An 11213-nucleotide genomic window follows, 5' to 3' on the forward strand; every position below is an offset into this window, starting at 1 on the left:
GTTCTTCACAGATGTTGCTCATGTCTAAGCTTGGTTTGCCAACGCAATGTTTCCACATTTGCTACACGGACACCAAGTCGATCTAGCTCCTTTGACCACTTGCAAATGCCTGTCCCAGAAAGCATCTGTCTTGTCAATCCATTCATTGGTCAACAAATTCTGACTAGAGCGGCCCGTGTACATTCACTGATGATCCTCCATCCTCTAGCATATCAGCGAGTAATATAAAAAATCACGTTGCATCTACACATCCTCGGGTGCGATTAGGACCTATCTTTACCTAATAGACAGTATAGGAATGTGTAGATGCAACGTGATTTTTTATATTACTCGCTGATATGCTAGAGGATGGAGGATCATCAGTGAATGTACACGGGCCGCTCTAGTCAGAATTTGTTGACCAATGAATGGATTGACAAGACAGATGCTTTCTTGGAACAGGCATTTGCAAGTGTCAAAGGAGCTAGATCGACTTGGTGTCCGTGTAGCAAATGTGGAAACATGCGTTGGCAAACCAAGCTAGACATGGGCAAACATCTTGTGAAGAACGGATTTACGTTAGACTACACCAGGTGGATCTACCATGGTGAAGCTGATCATGGGAGAGACGAGGTCTTGAGACAACGCATCGAGGAATATGATGATGATGCCGGGGTGGGAGACATGTTAAATGACTATCATGAAGCACACTTCGATGAAGCACATAGGGAGGAGGAGGCAGAGGCTACCGCAAAGGCTTATTACAACATGTTATTTGTGGCATAGCAACCCCTTCACGGGCATACCAAAGTTTCTCAATTGGATGCCATTGCACGTCTAATGGCTGTGAAGTCTCAGTTTAGCTTGAGTCAAGACGCCTTCGATATTATGCTAACAGTTTTTGGTAGCCTGCTCCCAGATGGTCACATCTTGCCAAAGAGCATGTATGAGGCACATAAACTCCTTCGTGCACTTAAGATGCCATACGAGCATATACATGCTTGCCCAAAGGGATGCGTCTTATTTAGGAAAGAGTATGCAGAAACAAAGTACTGTGTGAAGTGCGAACCATCTAGGTTCCTGGAGGTAGACTCTGGTGATGGTCAGAAGAAGCAGCTTGTAATCCCCGTGAAGGTTCTACGGTATCTTCCTTTTATACCGAGGATCCAACGGCTTTACATGACTGAAGAATCCGCGAAACAGATGACATGGCACAAAAATGGACGTTGATACAATCCTGAGAAGCTGGTACACCCATCCGATGCTGAAGCTTGGACAAGCTTTGATGCGATTTATCCTGAGAAAGCTCTAGAGGCCCATAATGTACGTGTTGCGTTGGCAATTGATGGGTTCAATCCTTATGGAATGGCGGCCGCCCCGTACACCTGTTGGCCCATGTTCGTTATCCCCCTCAATCTCCCCCTGGCGTCCTCTTTCAACGACATAATATATTCTTGTCGTTGATAATTCTAGAGCACCCGGGGAATAATATGAGTGTGTACATGGAGCCTCTGATTGATGATTTGGTCCTTGCTTGGGAGGAAGAGGTATGGACATATGATCGAGCTACAAAGACAAACTTCAAGATGCATGTTTGGTACCAGTACTCCCTGCATGACTTGCCGGCACATGGGATTTTCTACGGCTGGTGTGTTCACGGGAAGTTCCCATGTCCAGTATGCAAAGCATCTTTGAAGTTCATTTGGTTGTCAAAGGGTGGCAAGTATTTTTCATTCGACAAACATCAACAATTCCTCCCTCCTGACCATCCATTCAGACGAGACATCAAGAACTTTATGAAAGATGTCGTAGTTAAAGACCCCGCACTGCAGGGGCCGCAGTTCATGCTCAGTTAGACACTCTCGAGGTCAATAATGAGGAAGGTGGTTTTGTGGGATATGGCGAGCAACATGCCTGGACTCAGAAGTCGTGCTTGTGGATCCTCCCCTATTTTGATAACCTTCTTCTTCCACATAATATTGATGTAGTGCACACCGAAAAGAATATCGCCGAGGCAATTTTTGGTACAATCATGGACATTTCTGACAAGACAAAGGATAACGTTAAGGCTAGAGTGGATCAAGTGAGGTTATGCAACAGGCCAAAGCTAGACATGGCGCCTCCAAGAGCTGGCAAGTCATGGAGAAAGCCTAAGGACGATTTCGTTCTAACGAGGGCTCAAAGGAGGGAGGTACTAGAATGGTTCCAAACATTAATGTTCCCTGATGGGTATGCAGTAAATTTGAAGAGAGGAGTGAATTTAGCTACTATGCGAATCAACGGGCTCAAGAGTCATGATTACCATATATGGCTCGAGAGCCTACTTCCGATGATGGTTCGAGGCTATGTCCCTGAGCATGTCTGGCAGGTGCTAGCGAAGTTGAGAATTTCTTCCACCAGCTTTGTGTGAAGGAGTTATCTCGTATCGTGGTTGCCAAAATGGAAACAATGGTGCTTGTGTTGCTCTGTAAGTTGGAGAAGATCTTTCCACCAGGCTTCTTCAATCCGACGCAGCATATGATTCTACACCTCTCGTAGAAGCACGAATGGGGGGCCTGTGCAGGGTTGTTGGTGCTATTCAATTGAGAGATGTTAAAAGATTCTTCGAACTAAATGTAAGAATAAATGCAATATTGAAGCATCCATTCAGAGGTATACATTCTAGAGGAGGTGTCAAACTTCACAACAAAATACTACGCTGACAACCTTCCTAGCGTGCATAATCCACCTCCTCATTACAATGCCAGCGAAGATGAATTGAGCCTTAGCATTTTCCGAGGGCAACTCGGAAGTGCAAGTGGTGCGACCCACAAGACCTTGAAACATGAAGAGTGGCACACTATCATGCTGTATGTGTTGACCAACCTATCCGAGGTGGAGCTGTACATGATGTAAGTTCTCAACAAACTTGTTTTGAACTAGTCACCATTCTTTTTACAACTCGCATATTTCTCGTTGGTACAGGGAATTTCATCGTTAATTCTGGTGTAAATCAAGGCAATCGTACCCGCACGAAGCTGAGACTCTTCTCAGAGAGGGTGCGGGAAATGGAATGCCTGATTTCATTTCTTGGTTCAAATAGAAGGTACAATCCAATTTCATCATCAATTCTTGTACATGCGAATAATATAACAAACCAGCCTGCTTGAACTTGCAGGGCCGAGCCGATGCGTCTATGAATGTCGAGTTGAGACAGGTTGCCGATGGCTGTGACTATAGGGTCAGGTCGTTTACCGGTTATGACGTCAATGGATATCACTTTCACACAACAAGGCACGAGCAGAGTCGGCCCAATCGAACAACCACAAATACTGGAGTTTTTACGCCAGGCTTTGATGGGGTCGAGTACTACGGAAGAATTGAAGAAATATAAGAACTAACTTTTCATGGTTGCAAACCTCTTAATCTAGTCATATTCAAATGCCATTGGTTTGATCCATCTGTCGTGAGACGGGCCCCTAATCTTGGGCTAGTCGAAATTCGACAATCATCCGTGTTACCAAGAGACGATGTCTATATTGTGGCTCAACAGGCCATGCAAGTTTATTATTTGTCATACCCGTGCCAAACCGACAGCCGTCTTAAGGGTTGGGATGTTGTGTACAAGGTATCGCCACACGGTAAACTACCTGTACCAAACAATGAAGATTACAATATAGACCCCAACACATACGAAGGAGAGTTATTCCAAGAAGATGGGCTTGAAGGGAGTTTTGTGATAGACTTAACCGAAGCGATCGAGATGGAAGTAGACAATGAAAGGGTTGCTGATGAGGATGCTGGAGATGAGATTCAGAATGTGAAGGACTTAGAATTACTTCAATGATTATAGTTAGGCAATGACAGTGATGACGACATTTCTCCTTCGGAGCACGGGCTTGATTATATCGACACGCGTGATAGTGATGATGAGACTTATGATCCAGCTAATCCCGATCATGATGGTTATTTCTAATAAATGTATGAGTCGTACTAATTTATTTATAATTTTTCATACCATGTTATTTTGCATATCTTTCTATATGTTTTGTTTATCTATGCTGATTGATTTACTCTTTTTAATTGCAGGTCATTGAGCAATGGTGGGCGGTATGAGAAAGCTCACGACGATTTGCGAGATACTGGCCGCTACAGGGACTGGTTCAAGTTCAGGTTCTAGGTCAGGTTCAGGTACAGCTTCAGGGAGGGGTCGAGGGAGGCATCGAGGCAGGCCTCGACGCGGGGTTGAGGAGGAGGAGGTCTAGAGGCCTCGAGGGAAGGGTAAAGCGGCAAGGCCCCCGTCACCTAAATCTGAGGTGGAGGAGGAGGAAGAGGAGGAGGAGGTACCTTCCGCACACGCAACTAGTGACGAGGAGGAGAAGGAGGAGGAGGAGCAGGAGCAGGAGGGGAGAAGGAGGTAGGGGATGCCCAATCCAAGATCTGGTTGCGAGGTCCCTCATCCCTCTCGAAGCGTCCGATACTTGAGCATATACGCCAGCTGATTAAACCGAGTGGGACCAAGTAAGTAACTTTAAATATTCTCAATAATTTTGTTATGTTGAAAGTTACAAAAGAAACTAATAATTTATATTAATCACTTGTGCAGGAGTTGGATTAAGCTCAGTGGGGGTGGTCACAACTGCAAGGTCAACGGGATCCTTGGCCTTTTGTGCAGGCTTCACTTCCCTAGCTTGGTGGTGTACGCCGAACAGCAGCAGCCGACCTACACGTGGGACCGCTACGTCGCCGCCCCTGACGTCCCTGATCGTGAACAGAGGAGGTTCTCCAACATAGCGGAGCAGGTGAAGGCCGAGCTGTGGGTAAGTATTCATCACACTACATTGCTCAATACATCACCTTCGTTGGACATTCTTGAAATAATAACTGTATACATCGCGTCTATATGCAGGACTTCTATAGATGCCAGGAGGGATTCGAGGCCAAGGCGAAGTCCGTCTCCGAACTAGCTGTCAAGAAGCTTGTGAAGGACATGCACTACGAGGCGCGCATCCAGGCCATCATCGAATTGTACGCTCAATACAGAAGGATAAAGGTTAAAAAAGAGGAGGCAAGGACAATGAACCTGACCAAGGATCAATTCATGAGGGTAAGTAAAGAACGTTGATACTTACTTTATTTAAGATTAATTAGGCTCAATTTCTTTTTTCATATGTCACATGCTTCATGATGTAGGTGCCTCCGTGGTGGTGCCGTGCGCATATCCGGTGCTGGGAAATGATGGTGGACGTATGGTTGGAGCCCGGGTGGTTGGAGAACCACCTTGCTTGCCAGCAGTGGCGTTTGTAGATGCCAAGTGCACCACATCATCAAGGCAGCCTGAGCCTTGATGAATATAGGGAAAAATGGGTACGCGACTTCAATTCTTTATTCTAACGCTTAGTTGTGACTTGAACTTGGATTTATGGCTTGTTTCATGCTTACTTTGGATTATGTCTGTGATGTTTATGAATAATGCTTGTAATGGTGGTTGTGAATTATGCCTGTGATTATTTATTATAAATGCTTGTGATGAGGTGTATTGTGAATTGAGAGGGGTTTGTTATACGTGACAAAATAGGGTAAAAAGCGGGGGGGGTACTGCCAACTTTGCCAACTTTGGCTTTAACACTCGGCAAAGGGGGTAGTTGCACCACGTTCTGGTGCTTTTTTGCCGAGTGTATTGGCTTAAACACTCGGCAAAGAAGCCATAAAATGCTGCTGGTGACCCATGTTTGCCGAGTGCCAAGCCCTCGACACTCGGCAAACGTTAAGGTGTTTGCCGAGTGCCATGCGGCCGACACTTGGGAAACTTTAATTTGTTGCCGAGTGTCTTCCGTCTGACACTCGGCAAACTTGCCGTTACCTTGGACGCTGTTACCGCCCTTTTCGCCGAGTGTTTATCTTCACCGAGTGTTTTTTTGACCTTCAACAAACCTTTTGCCAAGTGCCCGATGTTTGACACTCGGCAAACACCTGTTTGCCGGTGGAAAATTCGTCGAGTGCTGAATGCCGAGTGTTACACTCGGCAAATACGTTGCTGAGTGTTTTTGGGTCTTCGCCGAGTGCCTGGGGCACTCAGCAAAATTACTATTTCCCGTAGTGCTAGGCGAAATGCTACCAGGTGAAACCTTAAAAATAAGTGCGCTCAAACCATGAAACCGCTCCTATTGGTTCCCCCCTAAAATTATGACAACATTTTGCTAGCAATGCAAAACTCGAAACTGAGAAGTGGAATTTTGCAATTTAGCAGCTCCACATTCAAATTGTGACCTTATTCTAAGAAACTAAAATGGTCTCACACCCAGATATATATGACAAGGAAAAAATTGAACCAAAAACTACCCATTGAAAACTATTCCCTCCGTTCCAAATTGTAGATCGTTTTGACTTTTCTAGGTTCATAGATTTTGTTATGCATCTAGACATACAGATACATAATAATATCTATGAACGTAAAAAAGCTAAAACGACCTACAATTTGGAATGGAGGGAGTAAATAGATTCCACAAAATTTAACAATGCATAATAGGGAGGATGCATGTGGTGACATTAGTGGGTAGTAGAGTGGGTTAGTTAGCCACTACTTTATTTTTTCTTGCTTTGAAATGGTGACATTAGGAAGGGAAATCTACATCCCACGAGGCATACTGCCGACACGAGAAGAATTTTGGTTGTTTTATGTTCAAATTATATGTGATCTAAAACGAATGTGACAACTCAAGTAACACGATACATTTAGTGTATTTATGAGATTGCATTTGAATCAGTGTAATCCTAAATGTTAAACACAGTCAGTCAACACTACATCGTTTAGCTACTTATTCATGCTCAACAGTCATTTAAACATGTTAACCAACTGTTTAAATGGGATAAATGGCTAAGCCACCATGTAATGTAGCATTTACACAGCGTTTAAATAGGCTAAATGACTGTTTTAGGCGAACAATGATTCAAAGATTCAAAGACTAAATTACACCTACCAAACAGTAAATGGATGCAGATTGGAAAAAAAAGAACTTGTAAAATGTTTAGAAAACACCGATCGAAATTCCTTGCGTCAGCGCCCTTGTGTAGCGCTTACGTAATCGATGTGCTGATATTGCATGGGCGCCACCTGTGCCCTCGGCGAGGTGAAGTAAGCTACAGAAAGCTACCAGGGCCGGACATACACGTCGTAGTCTTGTTGGATAACGAAAGAAACCGGATAAGGCATGTATGTATGTATATGGGAGTATATATTATATATACAAATCCAAGTAGCTAGCCAACGAAGAAGTACTCTTGATAACTACCCCGCTGAATACGCAAAAATGCATCTGATTGAAGACGAAGCCGCTGGCAGAGATGAAGAGCAAACCACAAGGCCGTAGGCCGGCTCAACTAACATCGGCACGGCGGTCAGTCGATCTGAGGATTCGCCGGAGGCGGCGACGAAGCAGCTTCGTAGAAGGTATGTATGTCCTCTCCAAGCATGCATGTGTATACATGCATAATTTATTACACGAGAACACATGAGCATATTGATTAATTCCCGGTTAATTTATGTGGAATAGATCGATGTAAAAGTTTTAACCGGCCGGAGATCTGAACTTGAACTGGCTTGGCTGGTTTATCCAGCTGTGATATTCTCAAACTGAATAAACTACATGCAATAATACAACGCATACCTGTAGCTATTTTTTTTGAGATCTCAATGCAATATATTTATGTCGTTTATGGCATGTTCAAATTTTTTGTGAAATAATCAAACATGCTCGTTATACGTCTAATAACATAAGGGGACTGCACTTATATAACTTAGAAGTGTTCAAGATAGCTAAAACAATGAATTTACAACCACGTACTACTACTGGAAAATGGAACTTCCATGCATGTGTGTGCCCAATTTTCCAGTGGGGTTTTTTCCAGCACACACACGGCAATTGAAATTTACTTATCAGTTTTTAAAGAACACACAACAAGGAGAATTTCCAGTAGTGAACTGTCATTATTTAGATTAAAATTTTGGATAATAGCGTATACTTCCTGCAAAGCATAAATTAAAGTCGTTTTAGAATTTCTACCTGGCAAACTTTTAGATTCCGAACATATGTGCATATATAAAGAGTTAGTTTATATTGCTAACATGTCATCGTTTTTATTTCTTATTTAAAATTATAAGAATTTGTTCATTAAAGTTTTACCTTCCAAACAAATTCAGTGTCCAAAATGATTTATATTTATGATCAGAGGTAAATATTTTTTTTGATCAATTGGAGGCATTAATCTACCTATTTAGTTAATCAGAGCAGATTCTATTTGGTTGAAGGAGTTAGCCCCGACGCCAACTAGGGCAACTTTGTTCTAGCAACGAGCATGCTAATGCTAATAAGTTACCTACATACCAATCCAAATTAAGAATTATTTTAAAGGTGAATATGGATAGTCTTCTCTAGAAGGATTAATTCTTTATACGTCACTGAATAAAATGCATTAAGGGAACTAAAACGTAATCCATTGAGAACACATAGATCTAATTAACTAGCTGTGCTGATTAGGGGTAGTTAGAACTATTATTCCAGTATCATATGAAGAATTTACCTTTTTAAGCCTATAGCGACTCTAGTTCAAGCTTGTGGTGATTGTAGGCCTAAAGGAAACCTACACGAACATAGAAGATGGTTGGGGTCGATCATAGACATTTTTTTCACTTTATTTTTTTTCCTTAGACGTTTATTAGTGACAAAGGCCACTTTTTGATAATGGAAGTTTACTAATCTTACATCAAAGCGATACAATCATCCTAAGACCTGTATATATACAAATGGTAGGGCAGCAATGGCATTGGCAACTAGTGTAGCAAGGGCAAAATTTGGCAAGGACGACGAGACCCCCTGGAAGGGGGGCGGCTTTTATACGGACTCGAGATATGTGTGCATCCATCGTCGTGTTGTTCAACCTATTGCGTTGTAGCTTAGCTTCTTCCCTCCGTCGATGGATGCCTGCGGGCCGTGTGGAAATTTCAAACTGCTACTTTTTGGGCAGCAAGTGCCATGGCATGCAGCCACAGCCGCCGAGATCTCTCGACTGTTCCCGCGCACGCCCAATCAGCGCTCCATACGCCGTGCTTATCTCCGCATGCACCGTCGCTGAATATTCACCTCCCCACCCAGTATATATATAGGTGTGCTGTGCGCAAGCACATTGCATCACATCGTACAGGTAGATTAGGAACATATAGAGAACTGATCTTCCATGTACCTCCTTTTGTCCCGATTTAAAGTTGGCCCGGGATAAAAGGGGACGCGCCACGGTAGGCTGGAATGGAGCGGAGCTTTACTCCCAGTTGGTATTTGCAACTAGGACTAAAGGCCCCCCTTAGTCCCGGTTGTAACGGCTAGAGTCCAGGCGTCGGTGGTGTGCCCCTTTTATCCCAGTTGGAGCTTCCAACTGGGATAAAAGAGTGGTCCTTTTGTCCCGGTTGGAATTACCAATCGGAAGTAAATTTCAACCGGGATAAAAGATGTTCCTTTTTGTCCCGGTTAGAGTTTTTAACCGGGATAAAAACTCATCCTCCATTAAATCCCAAGACAGATGCCTTTCTTCCTCCTCCAGCCCGAGCCAGTCCACTCCACAAAGACAGAGAGCTTCACCTACTCTCCGGTGGCGCTGAAGCAAGCTTAGGGGAGGTGCTGCCCGAATTTTTTCCCTTATTTTTATGGGAATTTCACTCATCCAAAGTGTTGTGAATATTAGCTACTTCATCCTCTTGTTATTCTTTGATTTATGCTTTAGAGAGGGAGAAAAATGATTTTGTTTGTTAGAATGAGGGAGAATGAAGAGGATTTGTATTTATATATGTTTTTGAGTTAGAATGTGATGGATAGTTTGCTTGTTATATATGATTCGTATTAGTTAAAACAACTTGATGTGTAGAATGGAGATGGATAGTTTATTTGCTAGAATGTGAAGTAGAAAATGGAAAGGATTTTGAGCTAGAATGTGAGGGAGATTGGAGTGTAAATGTGAGGTAGAATTGAGAGGATTTTAATATTAATTATGAGGACAAAATTAATATATCATATGTGTCATATATAGTATGTATCCTTACAACGGTTTAAGAATGGTGCTACCCTTGTCTAGACGGTTTATCTTGTCAAATTCAATATGGTTTTTCAAATCCGTACTTGTTGAACTTGCATACCGTGTTCATCTCGGTAAGCATGTTCTCCGTCGAGCAGCAGCGGACGTCAAGGAGGAGCTCCGATTCTACGAGGAAGAGCGGCAACAAACATCGTGGAAGACCGTGTTCCCTTTCTCGTAGAATCGGAGCTCTTCCATTGCGAAGTACGATGTCGCCCAGTGGAGAACATGCTCGCCGAGATGATCATGGTCTTCAAGTTCAACAAGTTCTACAGTGCTAAGGTGTGAATTTTTGTACATAGAGATGGCTTCTGCTGCTGGAGGTAGTGGCGATGGTGGGGGCGATCGTTGTTCCTCTCGCGGTAAGGAGAAAACCATAGTTGGCCCTCAGGATAAGCTGAGAAAAATGAGCACGTGGGAGAAAGCAATGCTTCATTTTTTGCAAAGATGTCATGAAAATGCTGTTGCGGCAGGTCAGGAACCTTCTTTTGGTAGTCGTTATGCTCCATCGTCAGTCCCGGGTGTTTCACATCCACTTAGTACTACCGTTGCAGGAGGCACAAATAAACCACTGGATGAGGCTGGGTCAGCGGAACCTTCGTCTTCGCCGCCCAAGGATGCTTAAAGTCCTCCTAAATAATACTCAGTGGATGGCTTGTCGTAGTGTATCATGTTGTTTGGACCTAAAATTTAAATATGTGTATTTCTATCTATATCTAAGCTTTCAGCATTATTTGCACTACAAAGTTTGGCATGCTTTCAATCGTGAATAGCATGTAGATAAGTTGTAAAGCATATAAAAAGAAGGAAACAAAATTCGTAATCCATTTTCATGCGTAATCCATTTTCAAGTGTAATCCAGTTTCATACGTAATACGATGCAAATGGATCAACAATGGATGTATAATGTGGACAGACAGAGCAAGGTGTTTATTGATGGCTTGCATTATTTTCTCGAAGTGGCCAAAGCGAACAAGCCAGAGAACAGGTTCGTATGTTGTCCATGCTTCCAATGCAGTAACAAGTAGGACTATTCAAAGAATTTCTGGAGGACTATTCACATCCACTTGTTTATATATGGTTTTTCATGCCTAACTATTTGGTTTGGACCAAGCACGGCGAAAGAGGGGTTG

This window comes from Setaria italica, chromosome III, assembly GCF_000263155.2.
Source record: "Setaria italica strain Yugu1 chromosome III, Setaria_italica_v2.0, whole genome shotgun sequence".
Lineage (NCBI taxonomy): Eukaryota > Viridiplantae > Streptophyta > Magnoliopsida > Poales > Poaceae > Setaria > Setaria italica.